The sequence below is a fragment of the Pristiophorus japonicus genome, chromosome 2 (assembly GCF_044704955.1).
Source record: "Pristiophorus japonicus isolate sPriJap1 chromosome 2, sPriJap1.hap1, whole genome shotgun sequence".
Lineage (NCBI taxonomy): Eukaryota > Metazoa > Chordata > Chondrichthyes > Pristiophoridae > Pristiophorus > Pristiophorus japonicus.
Window position 1 is genome coordinate 319,672,816 of NC_091978.1, and position 27,955 is coordinate 319,700,770.

Consider the following 27,955-nt stretch of genomic DNA (forward strand, 5'->3'; position numbering starts at 1 on the left):
GAAAAAGTCCCAAGGTGCTTCACAGAAGCGTAACCAGACAAAATTGACATTGAGCCAAAGGGGATATTAGGAGGGGGACCTGAAAACTTGGTTAAAGAGGTATGTTTTAATAATACAGTAGTTTAAAGATTCTTTCTCATTTGGTCAGCCTAAAGAAGCACTACATAAGGAAGTTGGGACCTATTAGTTCCCATCCATGAATTAGCAGCATTGATTCAGGGGGGAGGGGTCATTGAGATCTGAAAACCTGATAGGGAGCTAGCCTCCTCAATGATTGGAACATAAAGAGAGAGATTAGAAGGAATGTTTTCATGCAAAGAGTTATTAGACTATGGATTAAATTACAACAAATGCCTATTGAAGCTGAATCAATCATGATATTTAAAGGAAAATTAAATTAAAACTCAAAAGAAAATTTGAACAGATACAAGGAAATAGGATTTGAGTAAACAGCTCTGATGTGTAGCTAGGACCAGCACAGCCACAATGGGCTGAGTGGTCAACTTCTGTATCAAATGTTGTATGATTCATGAGAACCAAAGCTACATAGCCCTGAACATGTTTGGCAATGGCAATCTTGGAAAAATTTTTTAATTTTGTCCCCTTACCGACTGGTGGGGATCCCCTCGTAAAATTGCCCCTCGGTAAATGGCCTATTCCCGGTATTGCCCCGCGGGAGCGGTCCTGCTGCCGGTCGGTGCCTTGCGGGAGCTTTTTGTGTCAATGTACACTGCGTGGGATGGCGGCCCGGCCAACTGCCATGTATTATTTTTTGTCGGCCGACTGCCAGGTCGGTCCAACAATTATGCCCTCGGTTTGGCCAGGCCTCCAACAGGCAGCCTGGCACCCCCTTTTAGGTGCCAGGCCGCTGGCCCGGCCAAAACCCTCCCTGGTGGCGCAGTGAACCTGTGTGAGAAATATGCAGAGCTCGCAGCGGCCTTCCCCTTTAACTGAAGGGGAGAGACGTTGTGATGCGTCGTGCCGTGTCGCACTGACATCATAAGCGATGCGCTGATGACTGTTGGAGGGGGCTGACCCGCTGCAAGGGCACTTCTTCCCTTCAACCACCACGGCATCCGCCCGACCAAAAAAATCTTTCAAATGCCGAATATCGACAGAATCTTTTTCAAAAAAAAAATGGAGGGTGCGCCCCATTTCGGCCCCAGAATCTTTTGAATTACACCTCAGCTGAATTTATCCTCTAATACATCACAAATGTTTTATTTCTTTTATTTGGCATTGTGAAACCTATCTGCCCTACTGGTCCAGCCGATGACCTTTAGATTATGTTCGATGATCTTTCCTGGTGCTGCTCATGAGTAGTCTGTAGCATGGTTATGTTGTTCGCTGCTAACATGAAACTATTTTTATTATCACGTGTCCTCTTAAGGTGATTGCTTGGGTGCTGACTGTGAGGAAGTGTGTAAATAGGCATATCCTGAGTTTAATTAGAAGGTAATTGTTGAGGGAAGTTTCTGTAGATTGGGAGCTTCTGCCCTTAGGATTTGAAAATTAGCAGGAAATGATGGACATTTTATTATATATATATATATTATATGCTCTTTGAGTAGAAGTGTGATGTCTAAAGAGTGTCAGAATGGGCTAGATGCAAGACGTAAAGTAGCAGTTAATCGAATTTTTTAATCTGAGGAATTCATTAATATGTTTTATGATCCAGTATGTTATCAGAAGTTTAAAATGAGAGTGCCCTTATATATTTATTGTTACTAATTTTGGTAATTTATTGATCTTTAAGGTTAGCATCTTATTTCTAGACATTTGCTAAAATCATGCCCAGAGTTTCACACTCAGACTGTTGAGACATTTCTTTAGCACTGTAAACTTGATTTTTGTCGGGGTGTTTTGTTTTGGGGATGTAAATTAGGCAGCAAGAGCTTCAAATGTAAGAAAGAAAATGACCAAACTTACTATGAAAAATCTTGTAGACGCAAACCCCGTGTAATGTGGCCTTCAGGAGGCTGGAGTCATAAGGGGAGAAGTTAGGTCGCGCCTCTGTTGCGGTGTTGTCTCGGGCGGAGCGGTAAGTTTTGAGCCGGCAAATGGTTTGTGTCTGCCACCGCAAAATTCATCAGCTGGGCCCTGAGTTTGGAGCGGAGAGCTAAGGGAGGCGTTGCACACCTCTTTCAGGGTGCTAGGCCGGCTGAGCAAGGTGGGAGGTGTGGGGGGGGGATGTGGTGAAAGAAAATTACCAAAAACATTCCCAATAAATAACTCGCTCCATCACAACATAGATTGCAAAAAAAAAATCAATCACATTTATCTGAGGTCGACATTACTTACCTCACTCCGGCTGCTACCGCTTGGAACGCTTGCTTCCACAGGCGTTCCCAGCAGGGCGCTCTGTGGCGCGCTACAGATCCGACGGCAGCCAAAAATCGAGCTGGTGTGGCAACGAGAGGCGTTACACACCGGTTCGCCACTTCCGGGCGGTAATGCTTGGTGCCCCCTCGAAACCGGCACCAAATGTCCGCGCGGGGCACTGGAAGCTGGCTGCCTGCCCGCCCAGAAGTGCTTACCACCGCCATTGCCGCTCCTCTGGGGCGCTAACGGGTAGCAGAAGACCGAAAATCCAGCCCTTAGTATTTTATAATAAGGTGTGTTCACTAATTAATGCCCCACAACATAGCATTGAGCTTCAATGTGAATACATTGAGAACTAAAGTGTTGTTGTCCTATGTCAGAGTTGGTATTATAACTGACATTGTGCAATTAGAATTCTATCTCCAGAATTTAAAAAAATAAAATACAATATGCAAATTTGTGAGATTTTCAATAGTAAAACACAATAAAAGTCAGATTCATGACCTCACAATAGTTATTAAATGAGATTTTACTTTCATAAGACAATTGAGACTCAAGTCCAGGTACTCAACTTCTTTTTAAACTACTGTTGCATGCCAGTTACATGTGGCAGGAGTTTGAGAGGCTTTTTAAAGTAATTTCCTCTTATTAAACTTCAAGAAACATTTTTTTCGGTGAGGGGAAACTAATTGGGAAATGCTCAAAATGAAAGTCCGACTTGTAAGCAGTGGGTAACTTAATGAGAGGCAATTGTGAGGTGCGAACTGCTGCCTGAACTGATTGAAATAGTTGGCGCAATTAATACAGTTTAAGCGGTGCCTTTGTAATTGACACCTCTGGTAACGGCAAATGGTTAACGCCATTTGCCCGATATAGACGACTGTCTGGGATAAGCAAGGACTGTGAAAGCGGTGGGAATTGTATTCCAAAACACATCGAGAAAGTTCAGTTCCTTCATAAACAGTCTGTCATTGTAAAAGTGTTAAATGCCAAGGATGCACAGCAGAGCACTCAGGATCTGAAAGAGTGAGAAAAATTAATGTTTCAAGTGGGATTCTCCATCAGAACAGAATGGTGGCTACCTTATCCCATGGTATATGGAGAATAATGACTACTACAACTGAAGGCAAATTAATCTACCAACTTTAGCTCACTGTAACGAGGCCTGTGCTAGAATAACTTCCATTAACGTGACATAAAATACAACATGAAAATTATGAATTAAAATTGGCTGCCCGTCTTATGACAGAATTTTAACTGACCCATCTCATGAGGATTGGGATGAAACAGGGCTAACGGTAATGCCCTGTACTAAACTAGCACAAACATCCAGTGCTTAAATGTTTGGAGCCATAGATGTGCCTTTTGCAAATATTTTGGGTTTGTCTAATGAGTGAGGTAATTCTATTGGATCGGGCAATGATTATGCTTTTGGGAACATCTCGCAGGTAATTTTAAATTCAATCCTATAATGTGAAAGTTTGTATATGAAACAAGCATTTTTTGTCTTGCAAGAGAAATCTCGAGAATAGTTGTTTCCTGAAATGATCTAACTTGGGTATATGCTGGATAGTGGATCTTTTCCAGCTGGAACATTTGAAGTTGTTTAACCGCCATTCTACTCCATTGGGACGGTGGTAGTATTTTTACACATTCCTTTGTTCCATTCAAGTGTCTGTTAGCCAAACAGACAGGTCGAGCACTTGCATCATCCCTTTACATAATATTTGTCAATTAATGTTCAATTTGAACAAGCCCTTTCTCATTTCTTTATAAAGGACAGCTGCGAAAAGCTATGTAACCAAGACAAAAAGGCATGATTAAAGTTGGTGTAATGGTGCTACAAAACTCCTAGTAACAGAAAAAGATTGATTCATAGCAACCTTCAGACTACTGAAAATGACTGAGTATTACATTTTTTAGCATCAGGCTTTCATCTGCCGATCAGGAGTTAAGTATTCCATGTCGTACAGCAGATGGCAGATATGGTGGTAAAAGAAAGAACAAATTTGTATTTATTCGGTGCCTTTCATGACCTCGGGTTGTCCCAATGTTCTTCACAGCCAATGTTGTGCTTTTTGAAGTGAAGTCACTGTGGTAATATAGGGAAATGTGCCAGCCAATTTTCGTACAGCAAAGTTCCACAAACAGCAATGAGATAATGACCAGATAATTTGTTTTGGTGATGTTGGTTGAGAAATAAATGTTATCCAGGAAGCTTGGAGAACTCCCCTGCTCTTCTTCAAATAGTGTTGTGGGATCTTTTGCTTCCACCTGAGTGAGCAGACGTGGTTTAACGTCTTATCCAAAAGATGGCACCTTCGAATGTGCAGCACTCCATCAATACTGGAGTGTCAGCCTAAATTATGTGCTCAAGAGTGAGGCTTGAATCCACAACGCTCTGACTTAGAGGCAAGAGGGCTACTACTAAGGCAAGACTGACACCAATATGAGAGACAAAACCAGCAGAGAAGAAACAGAGAATCAGCGGTATGAAGACATTAAAGACAGGTAAGAGAATGGTGATATTCACTGATTTAACAAGTGCAATGTCATAGGAAATTAACTACTAATTAATACCTTGGCAATAACAAAAATTCTGTTTGACATATTCATGTCCATATTTGCAAAATAAAACTTGCATGGATAACCTAATGCAACATTCAGAAGATTTTTAACGGTAAAAATCATTACCCAGGGTTCAGAGTGTAGCAGAAAACCCTCTCTTTTGGATTTACAGAGGAGCAAAATATTAATTTAGAAACCAATGCTAATATTTAGGACTCATTAATTTGCAACAACTAAAGCTCTGATTGGGCCCTCTTGATGACGAGTCCTGATTGCTGATTGGCTCCCTTGGAGAATAAGACACACCCAACAGTTTCAATTTGCAAAGTGTAATTTGAGTTATTCTGACTGCCGACTACAGATAGAACAAAGCTCACTTGGAAAAGACAGGGCTCATCATCACGGGCTAAGATCTTCTCCCACCCCCCAAAGAAGTTCCTGCCCCCACTGCCCAAGTTCCTGACCTCCTCCCCCCAGTTCAAGTTTCTGACCACCTTCCCCCAAGTCTCTGACATTCTCCACTCACCGAAGTTACTGACCTCCTTCTTCTCCCCCACCACCCAAGTTCCTGACCACCTTTCCCCATGCACCCTCCCCCGCTCCCAGGTTCCTGACTTGCTCCCCCTGCCCAAGTTCCACCCCCACAGATTCATGACCTTCTCCGCCCAACAAGTTCCTGACCTTCCCCCCCCGCCCCACCCCTCCTTGCCCATCAGCCATAGATGGGGCACTGTGTGTGGGTCATGGATTGTTAACAGGTTTATTGGGTATGAAATAAATAGTGATAGTGGCGTGACTTTCAGATTTCATCCAGTCTTACTATCTGGATCACGTTCTTGCTCTCAGCAAACACCTCCCCCCGCCCCCCCGAGACCTGAATCATGTTCTTCCGCAATCCCCACTGTGCTCTCTGTACTCTTTACCACCGCTCCCCCCCCCCCGATGAGTTCTGAACCTTTCTCCCCCTCCCTCCGATCCCCCCTCTCTCCCTCCGATCCCCCCTCTCTCCCTCCGATCCCCCCTCTCTCCCTCCGATCCCCCCTCTCTCCCTCCGATCCCCCCTCTCTCCCTCCGATCCCCCCTCTCTCCCTCCGATCCCTCCCTCTTTCTCCGATCCCTCCCTCTTTCCCTGCGATCCCTCCTCTCTCTCCTTTCAATCTAATCGTCTCTCTCTGACCAATGGAGCTGAACAAAGTGTGGCCCACGCTACACTGCAAACGCAACTCTGGGGTACTGCACATGCGTGGCCGGACCTCGGTGATAGCGCGCATGGGCATAAGAGGATGGGACGCGCATGCGCAAAATGGGGTGGGGCCAACCGCGCGCATGCGCAGGAGGACACCAAAAAGTTCATGCAGATAATTACTTCGAATATTTAAACAAGAGTTTCTTCCTTTGCTTTGAATCTACAGGAGGTGAAGGGTATAGGTACTTAATAACAGGGCAAATTAGTCACTCTGGTGGGGCATTAAAGAGTCGTCATCATAGGCAGCCCCTCGAAATCGAGGAAGACTTGCTTCCACTCTAAAAGTGAGTTCTCAGGTGACTGAACAGTCCAATACGGGAATTACAGTTTCTGTCACAGGTGGGACAGACAGTGGTTGAAGGAAATGGTGGGTGGGGAGTCTGGTTTGCCGCACGCTCCTTCCGCAGCCTGCGCTTGTTTGCTACATGCTCTCGGTGACGAGACCCGAGATGCTCAGCGCCCTCCCAGATGCGCTTCCTCCACTTAGGGCGGTCTTTGGCCAGAGACTCCCAGGTAGGGATGTTGCACTTTATCAAGGTGGCTTTGAGGGTGTCCTTGAAATGTTTCCTCTGCCCATCTGGGGCTTGCTTGCCGTATAGGAGTTCTGAATTGAGCGCTTGCTTTGGGAGTCTTGTGTAGGCCATGTGAACAATATGGTCTGCCCAACGGAGCTGGTCGAGTGTGGTCAGTCCTTCGATGCTGGGGGATGTTGGCCTGATCGAGAACACTGACGTTGGGGATTTGCAAGATCTTGCAGAGACATCGTTGGTGGTATTTCTCCAGCGATTTGAGGTGTTTACTGTATATGGTCCACATCTCTGAGCCATATAGGAGGGTGGGTATCACTACAGCCCTGTAGACCATAAGCTTGGTGCCAGATTTGAGGGCCTCATCTTCGAACACACTCTTCCTCAGGCGACCGAAGGCTGCGCTGGTGCACTGGAGGCGCTGTTGAACCTTGTCGTCGATGTCTGCATTCGCTGATAGTAGGCTCCCAAGGTATGGAAAGTGGTTCACGTTGTCCAAGGCTGCGCCGTGGATCTTGATGACTGGGGGGCAGTGCTGTGTGGCAGGGTCAGGGCTGTGTGGAGGACCTTTGTCTTACGGATGTTTAGTGTAAGGCCTATGCCTCGGTGAAGATGTTGACTATGGCTTGAAGTTCAGCCTCTGAATGTGTGCAGACAAAAACGTCGTCTGCGTACTGTAGTTTGACGACAGAAGATGAGATGGTCTTGGATCTAGCCTGGAGGCGATGAAGGTTGAACAGGTTCCCACTGGTTCGATAGTTTAGTTCCACTCCAGCGGGGAGCTTGTTGAGTATGAGGTGGAGCATTGCAGCGAAAAAGATCGAGAAGAGGGTTGGCGCGATGGCGCAGCCCTGTTTGACCCCGATCCGGGCGTGGATTTTGGGTCTATGGTGGATCCACCACATTAAAGAGTATCGGCTGCATGGGGAGCTAATAGGGAAATAGGCAGAAGATGATGGGCGCATGTGCGGATGAAAGAATGGGATCAACTGGGTGTTTAAGGCTGGGAGTTTAATGGTCAACTAATGTGATATCACAGACAAGGATATAGACTTTAAGGCATGGTATAGAAGATCCCTATCCTCACTCCTTCTTCACCCTGCTCTCCAACTTACCATAAGCAATATCATGGGATATCTATTAGCAACATATCGCCCAAAATTGCCCAAGATTTGCCCATTTTTTTTGGAGCAACTTGATTTTTCTGGAGTATCTTAAAAATCCCCATTTTGTACATTCAATTTGCGCCAGTGTAAGTGAGTTAGTTAGGATTTTTTTAGTTTAGTTTAGTTTTCAAAAGGGGGCGTTACCAACCACCTACGTCCGTTTTGGCCATTCAAGCCACTTTGGACAGCTAATAATTGCTCCAAGCTAACTTAGGCCAGCGTATGTGGCCACTTGTGGCCGCACAGAAAACCCTTGCGGAGAGTTAAGAAATCAGCGCAGGTAGGTACTTAATGACTTGACTAAAGAATGTGAATAGGATCAAACAGCTATACAAGCTGACAAACTGACAGCTGACAAACTTCGCAAAGTTAATTTACTATACAACAGAAGCATTCATGGAAGCTTAAACTACAAAAATAAAAGAAGTAAAGAGACAAAACATATTTACATAATTTTTTCAAAATATCCAAATAAAAAATAGAAATACCTCCTCGGTGGAAATTATTTTCATCAACAGGGTTAAGGAAAGTCTTGAGTAAGCTCATTAAAATTACTGGCTACACAGTTAACGCACCATCCGCCCGTCCGTTCCACCCCCCCCCCCCCCACCCCCAGCCGATCAAAACTTTCCTCTCTCCTCCTCATCCTTTTTAACTCACTGAAACTAGCCCTCTTCCAGTTGGGTATCTTCAGCTTTGATTATTCCTTGTCCGTTCCATAACTACTCTAAACCTCATACTGTGATCTCTGTTTCCCAGATGTTCTCCCACTGAAACATGCTCCACTTGCCCCACTTCATTTCCCAGAACTAGATCCAACACTTTCTCATTGGGCTGGAAATTTACCGATCAAGGAAATTCTCCTGCACACATTTCAGGAATTCCTCCCCTTCCTTTCCCTTGATACTGTTTTTCCCCAGTCCACATTAGGATAATTAAAGTCCCCCTTTATCACTAGTTTGTTTTTACATTTTCGGAAATTTCAATCACATTGAAAATGTATGGCTCAAACTATCTGCAACTAGTAAATACTTGATTCCAAAGAGTGTCTAGTTACAACATAAAATAAAACTGGACCCAGAACAATCTGAACTGTTTACTTCAGCTAAGTAGCAGGTAACCTGTCTAAACATTTTAAAAATAGCATGGAACAAGTAAAGGTTATTTGGTCCATGAAGTCTGTCCATTAGACCGTATATAATCTGATCAAGCAGGTGCCAGAGGAAAGGTAAATAGAGTAAAAATATGAGGAATGTATCTAAACTTGCATCATATATTAGCCATCCCAGTACAGTTATCATACTTGGTAAGCCATTTCCAAGATTATAGAAATTACGCGACACATTGGAACCCAGTGAATCTGTCACCTGAATGAATACTGAAGGCGGGGGTAGAGCGGTGTCGAGAGTTTATTCACCTTTCACAGGACAGACTGCAATGCTGACCTGCACGTGCGAACTGGCGATACAACAAACTAATGCTGGCAACTCTGGAGAGGAACAGCCGATTTGGGAGACTCTACCGGAAACCGGGAGGGTTGGGATCCCTACACCACATCACAGTGCTTGTTCTGAGAGCAGTGTGAATTGGGGGCCAATTTGGTCTGTTTCACCCTGGTTTTTGGGATTGGTTAGGATTGGAGACAGTGGGTTGGGTCCTGAATACTGGTGGGCATGTTGATTTAGGTCTATCATGTCAACCAGTGGCTTGCTATAATGAGGAGGCAGTTTATTTTAGATGGGTCTCCAAGAGTGCCCAAACTGCCTGATAATTCCCCAGTTACAGGTAGAGGCTGCATATCATTCATTCCACTTGGCAGATGTCCCGGGTGGGTGAAGGGGGGGTGGGGAGGGGAATGGTGGGGAGGGGAGCTGTGGGTGAGGGGAGTGGGGGGGAGGAAATGGCAGGGGGATTGGGTGCATCTTTATGCAGTTAGTAGTGAAATTTGTGTTAGCTTGCTCATGGCGGAGAGCCTTTGTCTCCACTGGGTAGACCCAGTAAGCACTGAGCTGGGTTCTCTGGAATCATGTGATGTGTCATGTTTCTGACAATCTCCCGGAACTACTGCCCAAAATAGCTTGATGTGGGGCCTGATCAAAATATTGTTAGGGCGGTGCATATATGCAATGTATGATTTTTGAATTGGCCTACCTGCGGTGATGGTGTTTGGGGTTTGATTCCATGTCTTTTACTATTCCTCCACCCTAAATACTTTCCAGATTGCGTTCTTGGGTATCCAAAGGCCTTCTTTTCTGTCCTTGGTATGTGGAGGTAAGAATAGCACATGGGTGGAGTTGTGCTTAGTCTGTGGTTTTCCTTAATTTTGATTTTCTGTGGTTGTTTATTGCTCTTGCGTTATCATTCTTTTATTCCTTTCCTAATGGGCCTCAGGCAGTTTACAACTAATATGAGAGCTAATTCTGGTTCCTGTACTTCTACCCGTTTGTTGATAAAAGCAGCAGCTATAGTAAGAGTGTAGCTGGAACCAATGAGAACTGGCATGTTTTCTGGCATCGGAAGTGATTTGCTTAACAATCTATTCTGTATTGAGGAAATTTGTCATGAATAATACAGCTTATGTTGTGTACTATTAGTGTGACGTGTTTTTAGTGGCAGAGGTAAGAACATCTTTGAGAAAATCCAAGAGATATCACAAGTGCCACTTTTCAAACATATATGGGAGGTGCTTCACCACTGACTAATCAGCAGAAGACCAATCAGGGATTTGCTACCAACCATCTCCATGGCGAATGCTGCTTCATTATGGCAAAAACAATGGGGTGTAACTGCTCCCTCTAAGAAACTCCTTCGTCATCACCAGCCGAATGGCCAATCATTTTTGAATGATGTACACATGATATCCAGTGCCACCTCTGGGAACCTGTGAGCACTCTCCCTCGGTTCCTGAACATTCCTGATATGTGCCTTTGTGTGTCAGGCAGCACGCTCCACACCTTCAGTGGAAGTGTGCGCGTGGCGTCTCCATGAAAATTGCTCCTAATCGGCACTTGAGTGCTAAACATGCAGGTCCCTGGTTAAGCACCTCCAGGGACATTTAAATCATGGCAATCATGAATTAGCCCCAAAATTGTGAGCTAAAACCAGACTTAAATAGGCTTTTTAGCACCGCACCCATTTAGTCTGTTTTCACCCTTTTCCCCAAAATATCTCTAACTTTATTCATTATGCCATCAGAAGAATTGCACAATTAAATTGCTTTACTAATAAAATCAATATTGAGAAAAAACGTATTCTGTGAGCACTGTGGACGAGTATAATTGTCAGTGAAGAGCACTGTGATGTGTTTGGACACAATTTTGAAATTAAAGATTTGGGGTTCAAAATTGGCTAGGAGTTGCTTCGTTTTTTTTTGGAGCAACTTGGTTTTTCTGGAGTATCTTAAAAATCCACATTTTGCACATTCAATTTGCGCCAGTGTAAGTGAGTTAGTTAGGATTTTTTTAGTTTAGTTTAGTTTTTTTTCAAATGGCGGCATTACCAGCCACCGACGTCCGTTTTTGCCATTTAGGCCACTTTGGACAGCTAATAGTTACTCCAAGCTAACTTAGACCAGCGTATGTGGCCACTTGTGGCCGCACGGAAAACCCTTGCGGAGAGTTAAGAAATCAGCGCAGGTAGGTACATCGGAGGCCAGCAGAACTTAATGACTTGACTAAAGAATGTGCATAGGATCAAACAGCTATACAGGACATCATATGACAAACTTTGCAAAGTTAATTTACTCTACAACAGAAGCATTCATGGAAGCTTAAACTACAAAAATAAAAGAAGTAAAGAGACAAAACATATTTACATTTTTTCAAAATATCCAAATAAAAAATAGAAGTACCTCCTGATCGTAGGAAAGTATTTTCATCAACAGGGTTAAGGAAAGTTTTGAGTACCCCCACACCGGGATCAAAACTCTCCTCTCTTTCTTGCCCCACCCCCCCCCATCAAAACTCTCCTCTCTTCCCCTCACCCCCCCATCAAAAGTCTCCTCTTCCACCCCCCCCCCCCATCAAAACTCTCCTCTCTCCTCTCTTCCTTCCCGCCCCACCCCCCGATCAAAAGTCTCCCCGCACCAACCTGTTTCTTGTAGCCTCAGCGCAGGAAGGCAGTGAGTCGACCTGTGCGGCAGGCCACTCGGTCCGGGGGAGGACGTATCGGGTCCCACGCTGCAGCACGCATCATCATCACATGTGCGAACGCTCTACTGCGCATGCAGACAGCTGCCGGCACTCTTTTAGGCGCAGGGCCCTAGCTCCGCCTCCCAATGGACTCGCCACGCCGCGCCAAGTCCTGGGAGAGTCAACAGAGGGGCCAGAATCCGGGGACATCTTTTTGCGCCATTTTGATCCTAGGAAGTCGGCGCATCTCACGTGAATGCGCCATAAAAACGGGTGGGCCAAATTTGGGCCCATAGTCTTGTGCATAGTGTGCACATTCTGTAAGTTCATTTACTTTTCCGATCACATTATAATGTATACTGTGACCCACCATGAACAGTGCTGCAGATAATTTGTTAGAATTATATTACAAGTCTTGTGGGGAGCAGTTTTTCGTTATTTGTTGCTGGGATGTGAGCATCGCTGGCAAGACTGGCATTTATTGCCCACCCCTAATTGCCCTCGAGTAGGTGGTGGTGAGCCGCCTTCTTGAACTGCTGTAGTCCATGTGGTGAAGCTACTCCCATGGTGTTGTTAGGGAGGCAGTTCCAGGATTTTGACTCCGCTTCAATCAAAGAATGGCGATATATTTCCAATTCAGAATGGCGTGTAACTTGGAGGGGAACTTGGAGATGATGGTGTTACCGTGCGCCTGCTGCCCTTGTCCTTCTAGGTGGTAGAAGTCGTGGATTTGGGAGATGAAGCCTTGGCAACTTGCTGCAGTGCATCTTGTAGATGGTACACATTGCAGACACGGTGCGCTGGTGGTGGAGGGAGGGAATGTTTAAGGTGGTTTATTGAGTATTGTTGGAGCTGCACTCATACAGGCAAATGGAGAGTATTCCATCACACTCCTGACTTGTGCCTTGTAGATTGTGGAAAGGTTTTGGGAGTCAGGAGGTAAGACACTCGCCACAGAATACCCAGCCTCTGACCTGCTCTTGTGGCCATATTATTTATGTAGCTGGTCCAGTTAAGTTCCTGGTCAATGATGACACCCAGGATGTTGCTGGTAATGGATTCGGCGATGGTAATGTCATTGGATATCAAGTGTCGGTGGTTAGGTTCCCGCTTGTTGGAGATAGTCATTGTCTGGCATTTGCGTGGCGCATATGCCACTTATCAGCCCAAGCCTGAATGTTATCCAGGTCTTTCTGCATGCGGGCATTGACTGCTTCAATATCTGAGGAGTTGCGAATGGCACTGAACAACGCAATCATCAGCTAACAGCCCCACTTTTGACCTTATGATGTTGGGAAGGTCATTGATGAAGCAGCTAAAGATGGTTGGGCCTAGGACTGACCTGAGGAACTCATGCAGCAATATTCTGGGGCTGAAATGATTGACTTCCAACAACCACAACCATCTTCCTTTGTGCTAGGTACGACTCCAGCCAACAGAGTGTTTTTCTCCTGATTTCTATTGTCTTCAATTTTACTAGGACCCTTTGATGCCACACATGGTCAAATGCTTGATGTCAAGGGCAGTCACTCTCACCTCACCTCTGGAATTTAGCTTTTTTGTCTAGGTTTGGACCCAGGCTGTAATGAGGGCTGGAGCCTAGTGGTTCTGCCAGAACCCAAACTGAGCTTCAGTGAGCAGGTTATTGGTGACACCTTCCATCACTTTGCTGATGATTGAGAGTAGACTGATTGGGCGGTAATTGGCCAGATTGAATTTGTCCTGCTTTTTGTGGACAGGACATACCTGGGCAGTTTTCCACATTGTTGGGTAGATGCCAGTGTTATAGCTGTACTGGAACAGCTTGGCTAGAGGTGCAGCTAGTTCTGGAACACAAGGCTTCAGCACGACAGTCGGGATGTTGTCGGGGCCCATATTCTTTGCAGTATCCATTGGGCTCAGCCGCTTCTTGATATCACATGGAGTGAAACGAATTGGCTGAAGACTGGCTTCTGAAGATGGTTGAAAACGCTTCAGCCTTATCTTTTGCACTTGCGTGCTGGACTCCCCATTGTGAATGGGGATATTCATGGAGCCTCCTCCACCCATTAGTTGTTTAATTGTCCACCAGCATTCATGACTGGATCTGGCAGGACTGCAGAGCTTTGATCTGATCCGTTGATTGTGGGATCCCTTAGCTCTCTCACTATAGCATGCTGCTTCCACGATTTAGCGTGCATGTTGCAGTTTTCCCAGGTTGTCAGCTCATTTTTAGGTACACCTGGTGCTGCTCCTGACATGCTCTTCTGCACTCCTCATTGAACCAGGGTTGGTCCCCTGGCTTGATGGTAATGGATATGCCAGACCATGAGGTTGCAAATTGTGGTGGAGTGCAATTCTGCTGCTGCTGATAGCCCACAGCGTTTAGCACGGTGGTAATGTCACACAACACGATGGAGGGTGTCCTCATTGTGAGGATGGGACTTCGTCTCCACAAGGACAGTGCGGTGTTCCATGCTACCAATGCTGTCATGGACAGATGCATCTGCAATAAGTAGATTGGTGAGGACGAGGTCAAGTAAGTTTTTCCCTTGTGTTGGTTCTCTCACCACCTGCCGCAGGCCCAGTCTGGCAACCATGTCCTTCAGGACTCGGCAATTTGGTCAGTAGTGGTGCTACCGAGCCACTCTTGTTGGTGGACATTGAAGTCCCCCACCCAGCGTACATTCTGTGTCCTTGCTATCCTCAGTGCTTCTTCCAAGTGCTGTTCACAATGGAGGAGGGCTCATTCATCGGCTGAGGGAGTGCGGTAGGTGGTATTCAGCAGGAGGTTTCCTTGTCCATGCTTGACCTGATCCATGAGACTTCATGGGGTCTGGAGTCAATGTTGAGGACTCCCAGAGCCACTCCTTCCTGACTGTATCCCACTGTGCTGCCATCTCTGGTGGGTCTGTCCTGCCGATGGGACAGGACATACCCAGGGATGGTGATGGAGGAGTCTGGCTGAAAGGTATGATTCTGTGAGAATGACTATGTCAGGCTGTTGCTTGACTTGTCTGTGTGACAGCTCTCGCAATTTTAGCACAAGTCCCCAGATGTTAATGAGGAGGACTTTGTAGGGTCGACTAGGCTGGGTGTGCCGTTGTCATGTCCGAAGCCGGTGCCGATGTTGATCTTGGGTGGTTCATCCGGTTTTATTCTTATTATTAGTTACAACTGACTGGCTTGCTAGGGCATTTCAGAGGGAAGTTAAGAGTCAACCACATTGCTGTGAGTCTGGAGTCCCATATCAGCCAGACTAGATAAGGATGGCAGATTTCCTTCCTTTAAAGGACATTAGTGAACCAGATGGGTTTTTGACAATCCGATAGTTTCATGGTCAGCATTACTGATACTAGCTTTTTATTCCAGATATATTTAATTACATGAATTTAAGTTCCTCAGCTGCCATGGTGGGATTTGTACTCACATCTCTGGATCATTAGTTCAGGCCTCTGAATTACTAGTCCAGTAACATAACCACAATGTTACCATTCCCACTGGAACTGTCTCTCTTGCATCCTACCATTATTTTGTTTGCCTGGTAGTCAAGCTTCTTTGTCGTGCTATAAATTACTTACTGCCAATCTGTTTCCAAGCCTGCTACATATACTTACCTCTAATTGGCTGATTTGTTCCATTTGATGTCTGGTCTCCCAAGTTCCATTGCTCCATCTCCAAACTCCAGTGGTGCTGTTCTTACCTGCCTGAGGCCTATGATTCAATTAGCTGGCCTCCTTGTGGGTTCCTGGGCATGTGTTACTATGTGTTTTAAATTTTCTTTTCTTTGGCCACTTCAAGGTAGCCGACTCATACTTCGATACTTAAATCATCTCATATATTATCAACTATTTGAAAACATTGGCTCAAAGTAAAAAAAAGTTTAACATCTGTAGTGGGGAAAATGCTTGAAGCTATCATTAAGGAAGAAATAGCGGGACATCTAGATAGGAATAGTGCAGTCAAGCAGACGCAACATGGATTCATGAAGGGGAAATCATGTTTAACTAATTTACTGGAATTCTTTGAGGATATAACGAGCATGGTGGATAGAGGTGTACCGATGGATGTGGTGTATTTAGATTTCCAAAAGGCATTCGATAAGGTGCCACACAAAAGGTTACTGCAGAAGATAAAGGTACGTGGAGTCAGAGGAAATGTATTCGCATGGATCGAGAATTGGCTGGCTAACAGAAAGCAGAGAGTCGAGATAAATGGGTCCTTTTCGGGTTGGAAATCGGTGGTTAGTGGTGTGCCACAGGGATCGGTGCTGGGACCACAACTGTTTACAATATACATAGATGACCTGGAAGAAGGGACAGAATGTAGTGCAACAAAATTTGCAGATGACACAAAGATTAGTGGGAAAGCGGGTTGTGTAGAGGACACAGAGAGGCTGCAAAGAGATTTAGATAGGTTAAGCGAATGGGCTAAGGTTTGGCAGATGGAATACAATGTCGGAAAATGTGAGGTCATCCACCTTGGGAAAAAAAAACAGTAAAAGGGAATATTATTTGAATGGGGAGAAATTACAACATGCTGCGGTGCAGAGGGACCTGGGAGTCCTTGTGCATGAAACTCTTTATATAAAAAAAAAACTCTTTTAGGGAGTTAACGGAAAAAACATTAAACCGTGCCCCCCGATCTGGGGGAAACACCAACATTTACAATGTCTTTTTTTGGCACAGAATTGAATTTTTCTCCAAGTGCCCCCTATAAAAGGGGAGGGGGACACTAAAAGTGCATGAAACTCTAAATCTCAAAAAGTTAGTTTGCAGGTGCAGCAGGTAATCAGGAAGGCGAATGGAATGTTGGCCTTCATTGCGAGAGGGATGGAGTACAAAAGCAGGGAGGTCCTGCTGCAACTGTATAGGGTATTGGTGAGGCCGCACCTGGAGTACTGCGTGCAGTTTTGGTCACCTTACTTAAGGAAGGATATACTAGCTTTGGAGGGGATACAGAGACAATTCACTAGGCTGATTCCAGAGATGAGAGGGTTACCTTATGTTGATAGATTGAGTAGACTAGGTCTTTACTCGTTGGAGTTCAGAAGGATGAGGGGTGATCTTATAGAAACATTTAAAATAATGAAAGGGATAGACAAGATAGAGGCAGAGAAGTTGTTTCCACTGGTCGGAGAGACTAGAACTAGGGGGCACAGCCTCAAAATACGGGGGAGCCAATTTAAAACCGAGTTGAGAAGGAATTTCTTCTCCCAGAGGGTTGTGAATCTGTGGAATTCTCTGCCCAGGGAAGCAGTTGAGGCTAGCTAATTGAATGTATTCAAATCACAGATAGATAGATTTTTAACCAATAAGGGAATTAAGGGTTACGGGGAGCGGGCGGGTAAGTGGAGCTGAGTCCACGGCCAGATCAGCCATGATCTTGTTGAATGGCGGAGCAGGCTCGAGAGGCTAGATGGCCTACTCCTGTTCCTAATTCTTATGTTCTTATGTTCTTATGAAGAGGTTGCAAACTTACAATTCAAGTTAAATGATATCGGCTAGAAAATTCAGTTGCCTTGAGAGTACATTATGCTTCACTTGGTTAGAACGGGTGATTTGATGGAGGTCTTTAAATTATGAAGAAATGGGACAGAGTAGATAGCAGCTTCCTGTTTCCAGTGAGTGAATGGTCTCGTACCAGGGGAATAGATATGAGATTAAATGTAAAATTTCGGACAGAAAGCAGAATAAAACTTTTTACAAAGAGGGTTATGAGGCTGTGGAATGCACTACTGGAGTTCGTCATTGAATGAGAGACCATGTCACCATTGAGGAACTGGTTCAATAGGTGGTTAAAGGAAAGGAGAGTACAAGGATCTGGGAAAAGCACGGGTACCTGGGATTAAGATTGCTACTCATGTGGAGGCTAAACAAATAACATGGACTGATTGGGCTATGCATTGTGAGTGGCTTAGCCAGTTGTAATGCTCACAAGACTCAATAAAACCCCAGTCAGTTGGGTCTAGGTCATCCATGATGAGCTATGCAGTTGTGAGCCAAGTGGATGAACTGGTAATGTATAGTGTGATTGTTAAACCTTTGTTAATAAACCAACTAGTTTTTAATAGCAATGTGTTACATAAGAAAATAAGAAATAGGAGCAGGCCATTTCGGCCCTCAAGCCTGCTGGGTACCGCTGGGTACCATCCACTGATGTGCAATGTGCAGAAGAGTCCTCCTGCCCGTTGCGTTGCTAGTTTGGTCTGGGCGGTCCTCCACTGCAGCAGGGGAAAAGACCGCCGAGTGAAGGCAGGTCTAACCTCAAAGGTAAGTATGAAGACCTGCAAAAAAAAAAAAGGTTAGTCCACTTCTTTTCTTTATTTTTTGCAGGGATTCAGGTGGATGGGGTCCCCTGAAGGATTTCTAGTGATTTAAAAAAAAATATTTAGAAATTTTTTTTATTTCATCAGTTCCCCCCTCCCTGGACGCAACTCATTCCTCGACGGTTCTTTGCTTTCTGTCTGCCTCCTTTTTTAAATAGGGGTGTTACCTTTGCGATTTTCCAATCCGTTGGGACCCCCCCAGAATCCAGGGAATTTTGGTAGATTACAACCAATGCATCTACTATCTCTGCAGCCACTTCTTTTAAGACCCTAGGATGCAAGCCATCAAGTCCAGGGGACTTGTCTGCCTTTAGTCCCAATATTTTACCTAGTACTACTTCATTAGTGATGGTGATTGTATTAGGTTCCTCCCTCCCTATAGCCCCTTGATTATCCACTGTTGGGATGTTTTTAGTGTCTTCTATATGTTGCTATGAAATCTTAAGCAAAGAATCCATGAAGCAAATACATTACAGGGTGAATGGCTTGTTTCTGTGTTGTAATTTCTATATCATTCTATGTAATAGCTTCAATTGAATTCCTTATATTAAAAAGAATATTTAAGTCAAATCACAAATATGTAGTTCATCATTGGTTGATACTATACCTACCGGTATGAATTGTTTTTGCCTCAAAAATTTAACAGTTTAAAACAAATGTATGTTTAATTTTAGCAATTTTGTTTTGTTCCATGTTTGCTAGTGAAACTTGGGAATTCTAAATTCATCAATGACTTTGGCCTGATCACAAATTTATTCAGCACTTGAGGCTGTGTTTGCCGAGCCAGAAACCTTTAGAAAACACGGTATCCCAGGGCAGAGATGTTTTATTTTTGTATATTCTGTTCTTTCATTTGTTTTTTACAAAGTGAGTATTAGATTATCATTATTTCTTCTTGTACACAAAGCATGTGACAATATAGGCCACAACAGCTTTTATAGATAGTTCTTTTAAAGGTTCCAGATCAAAAATTCACTCAATATCTTAGGCTGGATTTATACCGCATTGATTGGAAACTCCCAACAACATCAACTTGCATTTATATAGTGCCTTTAACGTAGTAAAATGTTCCAAGGCGCTTCACAGGAATGTTATCAAACAAGGGTCTCACACCTTGGCCTTCGTGTGCGAATTATACTGCTAATTTTAAGTTTATATACACCCAAAATCAGTTTACATAGGCATGAAAATGGTGGTTTCCTACATTACAACTGCAGCTACTCACTTCAAAAGTTTCATCAGCTGTGAACCCGTTGGGATGTCATGAGGTCACAAAAGGCGCTATGTAAATGCAAGTTCTTTCTTTATGGTTAAGCTAACTAGTACTATTTTTTCAGATGATATTTTGTTCATTTCTTTATAGCAGTTATTTGGACCACAGTAGAATGACCTTTGACACTGCTGTCTGTTAATATTGGCAAAGCAAAGATATTGCTGGACCATGCTGATCGCTGAGACTAGCGTGTCAGTTACATGCTGAAGGTTGCTAATGAAGTAAATGCACAACAGATGCAGATTAACTTCAGGTTACAGATAACTGTATCAAATTTCAGTCTTTAAAAATGTATATGTTTTTTCAGTGGTTGGATGTGGCCTTTTGAGATTAAATTGACTTCAATGGAAAAGAAAATCAGGCAAACTATAAAATGGGTTGCAGATTCTCTATCACACGGTTTGCGCTTCAAGATGAATTGCATCCCTAATGTTCCTCTGTAGTGTCAGGAAGTACCAGTTAACGCAGAAGTGTTCCATAGTCGAGCCACGTTACTCAATTTGTGTGTTAATTATAGCTGGTGTCTGAAATTTTAAGCGTTTACAGTAGAGGGCATCCCAATTAAACATGTGATTTTATATATATATATATATATATATATATATATATTTGCCAACAGCATGTGGGGCTGCTGCTGGATCAGCAATGACTTGATGCACTCTCTAAATCTGAAATCACATTTATTAAATGCTATTTTTTTTTTACCCATGAGGAAGCAGAGATTTTTCTTAAATAGAGAATGAAAGACAACTGGTATTGATGCTGGATTCATAATCACAATTACGAGTAGTGTAGATTGTCTCTCTCTTCTTTCACAATTGACTGTGTGATAGCTATTCATAAATTCAAAAAAGCAATATTTTGACTGTACATTAAAAATGCTGCACATTTATTAATATACAGGATTTAAAAAAATGCGTGCCTGCACATCTACCTGCAAATCAGTGTTCATCGAGGATACAAACTCGTGGACGCGTTTGTAGACCAACTTCTTAGAAACAAATTACAGCAGTAAATCTTCAATAGCTTTTTGCCTGGAGGTTCAGTGCAGTAAAATGATGGGGACAGTTTGAGGCATTTTTGGCAACTCTTTCAGTTCTATTTTATAAATAAGCAAAGCATGTCAGGCCATGCCCTTTCCATTTGGGAAATTTGCCATCAGGCTCCAAAGATAAAAATCTAGTATTTTTATTAATTTTATCTTGCATAATTAATTGTTATGCCGGGCTCCACAATAGCCGCATTCAGAAGAAACAAAATCTGACCTTGCTCAAGGTCATTTCACTGAAGCGATGAATGATCCTTTAATTCTGCATTTTACTTTGCTTCTTATAGCTTATGTAGATGGAAAATATTTTAAATCTAAATTACCTTGGGTAAATAAGTTTTTAAAAAAACATATTAATTTTTTCAATACAATATATACACAGCCTGCATCTGATGATCCAAACTCATTTCACCCCTCCCAAAAATTGAATTATCTAATAATTTGAGTTAAGTAGTGTAAATAACACCAAATGTGTGAATATAATGGTAAAGCAAGTGAAATGGTAGAATTCAACTGGGAAAGGGATTGAGCAGTCGTATTGAGGTTGGGGACAGCATCAAACAAGAAGTTAGGGATGCGTGCAATAAAGGTACAGCAGTTATCATGGGCGACTTTAATCTACATATAGATTGAGCTAACCAAACTGGTAGCAACACGGTGGAGGAGAATTTCCTGGAGTGTATTCGGGATGGTTTTCTAGACCAATATGTCGAGGAACCAACTAGAGGGCTAGCCATCCTAGACTGGGTGATGTGTAATGAGAAGGGACTAATGAGCAATCTTGTTGTGCGAGGTCCCTTGGGGAAGAGTGACCTATAATATGGTAGAATTTTTTATTAAGATGGAGAGTGACACATTTAATTCAGAGACTAGGGTCCTGAACTTAAGGAAAGGTAACTTCGATGGTATGAGACGTGAATTGGCTAGAATAGACTGGCGAATGATATTTAAAGGGTTGACGGTGGATAGGCAATGGCAAACATTTAAAGATCACAAGGATGAACTTCAACAATTGTTCATCCCTGTCTGGAGTAAAAATAAAATGGGGAAGGTGGCTCAGCCATGGCTAACAAGGGAAATTAAGGATAGTGTTAAATCCAAGGAAAAGGCATATAAATTGGCCAGAAAAAGCAGCAAACCTGAGAACTGGGAGAAATTTAGAATCCAGCAGAGCATGACAAAGTGTTTAATTAGGAGGGGGGAAATAGAGTACGAGAGGAAGCTTGCTGGGAACATAAAAACTGACTGCAAAAGCTTCTATAGATATGTGAAGAGAAAAGAGATTAGTGAAGACAAACGTAGGTCCCTTGCAGTCTGAATCAGGTGAATTTATAATGGGGAACAGAGAAATGGCAGACCAATTGAACAAATACTTTGGTTCTGTCTTCACGAAGGAAAACAATAATAACCTTCTGGAAATACTAGGGGACAGAGAGGATTTAGCGAGACGGAAGAACTGAAGGAAATCCTTATTAGTCAGGAAATTGTGTTAGGGAAATTGATGGGATTGAAGGCCAATAAATCCCCAGGGCCTGATAGTCTGCATCTCAGAGTACTTAAGGAAGTGGCCCTAGAAATAGTGGATGTATTGGTGATCATTTTCCAACAGGCTATCGACTCCTAATCAGTTCCTATGGACTGGAGGGGAGCTAATGTAACACCACTTTTTAAAAAAGGAGGGAGAGATAAAACGGGGAATTATAGACCGGTTAGCCTGACATCGATAATGGGGAAAATGTTGGAATCAATTATTAAAGATGAAATAGCAGCGCATTTGGAAAGCAGTGACAGGATCGGTCCAAGTCATCATGGATTAACGAAAGGGAAATCATGCTTGACAAATCTTCAAGAATTTTGGGGGGATGTAACTAGTAGAGTGGACAAGGGAGAACCAGTGGATGTGGTGTATTTGGACTTTCAAAAGGCTTCTGACAAGGTCCCACACAAGAGATTGGTGTGCAAAATTAAAGCACATGGTATTGGGGGTAATGTATTGACGTGGATAGAGAACTGGTTGGCAAACAGGAAAGAGTGTCAGGATAAACCGGTCATTTGCAGAATGGCAGGTAGTGACTTGTGGGGTGCCGCAGGGCTCAGTGCTGGGACCCCAGCTATTTACAATATACATCAATGATTTAGATGAAGGAATTGAATGTAATATCTCCAAGTTTGCAGATGACACTAAGCTGGGTGGCGGTGTGAGCTGTGAGGAGGATGCTAAGAGGCTGAAGGGTGACTTGGACAGGTTAGGTGAGTGGGCAAATGCATGACAGATGCAGTATAATGTGGATAAATGTGAGGTTATCCACTTTGGTGGCAAAAACGGGAAGGCAGAATATTATCTGAATGATGGCAGGTTAGGAAAAGGGAAGGTGCAATGAGACCTGGGTGTTATGGTACATCAGTCATTGAAAGTTGGCATGCAGGTACAGCAGGCGGTGAAGAAGGCAAATGGCATGTTGGCCTTCATAGCTAGGGGATTTGAGTATAGGAGCAGGGAGGTCTTACTGCAGTTGTACAGGGCCTTGGTGAGGCCTCACCTGGAATATTGTGTTCAGTTTTGGTCTCCTAATCTGAGGAAGGACATTCTTGCTATTGAGGGAGTGCAGCGAAGGTTCACAAGACTGATTCCCGGGATGGCAGGATTGACATATGCGAGAGACTAGATCGATTGGACCTGTATTCACTGGAGTTTAGAAGAATGAAAGGGGATCTCATAGAAACATATAAAATTCTGATGGGACTGGACAGGTTAGATGCAGGAAGAATGTTCCCGATGTTGTGGAAGTCCAGAACCGGGGTCACAGCCTAAGGATAAGGGGTAAACCATTTAGGACCGAGAAGAGGAGAAACTTCTTCACTGAGAGTTGTGAACCTGTGGAATTCTCTACCGTAGAAAGTTGTTGATGCCAGTTCTGATACGTCCTTACTATACAGTATAAATGCACACGAGGCCCGTGCTTGAGAGAAGTTCAGTCTGTGACCTGTCCTTTTATCCTTAGCACTCAAGTGATGAAGGTGGGTGGAGCTTCCCCTTTTATACCTAGTGGTCATTGTTCTCACAGTGTACAACTTAGGTCAGATTATACATGGGTTACAATGCTGGTTGAATACATGACTAGTTCGTTCGATATATTCATGAGGGAGTTAGATATGGCCCTTATGGCTAAAGGGATCAAGGGGTATGGAGAGAAAGCAGGAAAGGGGTACTGAGGTGAATGATCAGCCATGATCTTGTTGAATGGTGGTGCAGGCTCGAAGGGCCAAATGGCCTACTCCTGCACCTATTTTCTATTTCTATGGCCCCAAGTTTCCACATGATTTGCTCCTGATTTTTAGGAGCAACTGGTGTAGAACGGAGTATCTTAGAAATCGGAATTCTCCACATTTAATTTCCTGCAGTTCTTGTCAGGTAGAACAGTTTCACTTTGGAACTGAATTTATTTTTCAAAAGGGGGCGTGTCCGGCCACTGATGCCTGATTTCAAAGTTTCGTGAGTGAAAACGTACTCCAAACTAACTTAGAATGGAGTAAGTGAAGGTTTTTGTACGCTTGAAAAAACCTTGTCTGCATTTTAAAAAATCAGGCGCAGGTTACAAATTAGGCATAGGGAACGAGATGCGGGGGGAGGGGGGGGGAAGGGAATCATTAAATTCTACAATCAATCCTTAGTTATACTTATACAAATATTATACAAATAAATCCAACATGAATAAAAATTTATAAGCAAAGAAAAGATTAAATAAACCATGTACCTGTGTGAAAGTGCTTCAGGCAGGCCTTTCAGGCAGCGGTGTGGCGTCAGTGTCTCGACGGCAGCGGCTGCAAGCTTCGAGCTGAGCTGCAGTGCTTGAGGCAGGCCTTCATTCTCTTAGTGGCTGGCCGCGAAGAAGCAGCACCGGACGGACCCGAGGCCATTCAGCCATGAGATATCAGCGGCGTCAGTGGCTGGCCGGCAGCCAAAGATACAGCAGCAGCCTTCAAGCTGTGAGGGGGACTGAGGCCATTTGGACAGGGAGAGGCAGCCATATAGACAGTTTTATATTTAAATTTGCAGAATGGGTGCTGCATTGTCAACACCACATATTATGCTATGGTTTGCCATCAATTCACTGCACAGGAGAGAATTGATTAGAGCTCACCGCACCAGGAACGTCGTAGCCCGTAGGTTGATGGGCAGGAGACCTTACCCACGTCGACAATATCGAACCAGGCGCTCGTACCTGGACATGAGCGAGGCTGATTGTGTGAAAAGGCTGCGTTTTCGCAGAGAAGTTGTCACTGAGATCTGTGATATGGTGAGAGCAGATTTGCAGCCCAGAAGCAGAAGGGCAACTGCCTTGTCTGTTGCAGTGAAGGTAACAGCTGCACTTTCTTTCTATGCCTCGGGATTGTTTCAGGCTACAACTGGAGATGTGTGTGCCATCTCTCAATGTGCAATACATGGCTGCATTTACCAGGTCACGGCTGCACTTTATGCGCGAAGGAATGACTTCATCAATTTCCCAATGACCGCATAAGCGATCCATGAGAGGGCTGTGGGCTTCTTCAGGATTGTCGGCTTCCCAAAGGTACAGGGCTGCATTGATTGTACCCACATAGCCTTGCGAGCACCCGTGGAGGAATCTGAGCAGTACCGAAATAGGAAAGGTTTCCACTCTATCAATGTGCAGCTCGTGTGTGACGACAAGCAGCGCATCATGTCAGTCGATGCGAGATACCCTGGCAGCACCCACGATGCGTTCATCCTACGCAACAGCGTTCTACATGTTTGAGCAGCAGCCAGAAGGGCAGAGCTGGCTACTGGGAAACAAAGGGTACGGCCTGACTACCTGGCTCATGACGCCCATACGCGTGACATGGACAGAAGCTGACCGTCAATACAACATGGCGCACATTGCGACGCGCAGCATCATTGAGAGGACCATTGGCATATTGAAACAGCGATTCCGATGCCTGGACCATTCCGGAGGACAGTTGCAATACTCTCCTCAGATTGTCGGTCACTTCACTGTTGTGTGCTACATGCTTCATAACTTAGCCATCATGAGGTAGCAGGAGCTGGTAATGGAACCTGAAGACCGACGTGAGGGTCCAGTGCATGATGATAGTATTACGGAAGACCAGGATGTGGATGATAACGACAATCAGGAAAGCATGCAAGTGCCTGATGCCGGAGCACGAGGTCGGAGGAGGGCTGTCCATCGTGCCCCTTTAACGATTGCTCGAGACTTGCGCCAGCAGCTCATCCGTGAACGCTTCAACTACTGATGCCTGAGGGCTCTGCGACCACTTTTGCATATGGACATGTTTATTCTTTGCAGTTGTTCCTACGTTCTGTTGTGTTAATGGAACATGAAACAGTTTTAATGAAAAAATATTTTATTGAAAAGTTAACGTCACTCTAATAAAATATTTGTTGTATCAAACTATACTTTTTAATATGACTCTTGAAGATCACTTATAAACTTGTAAAGTTACAAAAGTTACAAAACACTTTCTATGTGAAAAATTTTACACTCTAAGATCATTTACACTTCAAGATCACTTTTTAGATGCAAAATTAAATAATTTACAGAATGTGAGAGCATTTACACTATAAGATCACTTGAAAACCCTGAGATCACTTATATGTTGTAAAGTTACAAAACTTACAAAACAGTTTCATTGTGAAAAATCTTACACTCTGAAGAACACTTAAACTTCAGGATCACTTTTTAGGTGCAAAATTAAATAAGATACAAAAAAATGTGAGAGCATTTACACTATAAGATCACTGCAAAACCATAAGATCCCTTAAGTTGTAAAGTTACAAAACTTACAAAACAATTTCAGTTTGAAAAACGCTACTACAGCTACATCAAGAACAAGAACAAAAGCAGCAAAGAAAGGCTGCAACCATGTCTCATCCATATCTCAGTAAATGTTCACTTCCTCATGGGGGTGTCATTTGATTGGCTGGGCTGTGTGCCCTTATTGCAGCAGCTACCTCAACCAGGCCCTCCCTGACGGCCTGTGCCGACACTTGCATGCCCTCCCTGATGGCCTGTGCCGTCGATTGCACTCCCTCGGACATTCCCTCCCTAAGTTCCCGTGTCATTACTGCTATTTCTCCCGTCAGGACCGTCAACTCTTCACCTACTGCATTGACGCCACCGATGAGTGATCGGGTAAGCTCATTGGTCTCCATACCCAATGCCACAACCTGAGCCGCATCTGTTGCACGCTGCATCTCAGGAGAGCGTGTCTCCAATCTCCTTCTCCTCTGCCTGGGTCTGCCTTGTGGCACCACTACACTGGGAGGCGCGGGCACGGACGGTGGGATGCTCGGTGTTGCAAGCGGCACCACTACACAGGGAGGCGCAGGCTGGGACTGTGGGACGCTCTGTGTTCCAGACGGCTGAACTGGAGGGAGAGGCTCGGGCTGGAATGGTGGGATGCTCTGTGTTGCATACGGCAGAACTAGAGGGAGAGGCTCGGGCTGGAATGGTAGGACGCTCGGTGTTCCAGACGACAGCACTCGAGTGCAAGCCATGGGCTGGGATGTTGGACGAATGGGTGTAAACTTCTCCATGATATCAGCAGCAACCCTGGGACCCGAAGCGTCGGAATCAAAACCATAGTAGGTGGAACCAGAACCTATGCGAGAGGGAGACGCAGGCTCGGACGGTAGTGCACTGACTGTAGAATACTGCATTATACCAGCAGCACCACTGGGACCCGCAACATCGGAAGCGAAACCATGGAAGGTGGAAGCAAGACCTATGCTAGGGGTTGAAACTCTGATGCCCCTTGATGGGGGCTCATAAACATTAAATTGGAAGCTCTCCCCTGCAGACATTTCAGTCATCACTGCCATCATCCAGTCTGATTCGTCCGTAGCTGGTTGTACTGGTTCTTGTTCTGTACCCTCAGGATCCTCAGGGTTGGCAGCAGCAGCATCATCGTCGTCGTCATCATCATGTTCTGCAAAATACATCAGAACAGTCAAATGCTTAACAGCAAGGGAGGGGGCCGGGTGGGTGGCATGAGTACTCTCACACATAGCAGGCCAGGCAGCAGGTTGATTTAAAGGGCCATGATGCATTTTCAGGACTTGCCCTCTTCCTCGCGTGCGGGCCCAGCTTGTGCTGTACCAATTGCTTTACTCCATGTCCGACTCATCATAGCAGCTACCCTATGTTCCAAGGGTGTCAGTGGATGCAGATTGGGCACGCCTCCTCCTGTCCGAGTTGCCTCCCTTTTGTTGTGGGCCAATTTCTTCTGCAAAGAGTAAAATATAACTTTTTACAGAGTGTGTCAGTCTGCAAAGTGGGACATACAGATAGCCAGGTTACAATTACGATTAAATTAAAAATGGGAAATATT

General features: G+C 44.3%; 1 protein-coding gene across 2 annotated transcripts in view; it reads left to right on the plus strand.

Annotated features, from left to right (window-relative positions):
- Nucleotides 1-27,955, plus strand: part of afg2a (AFG2 AAA ATPase homolog A) — a 594,246-nt gene that overhangs the window by 164,609 nt on the left and 401,682 nt on the right. The window lies entirely within an intron of this gene.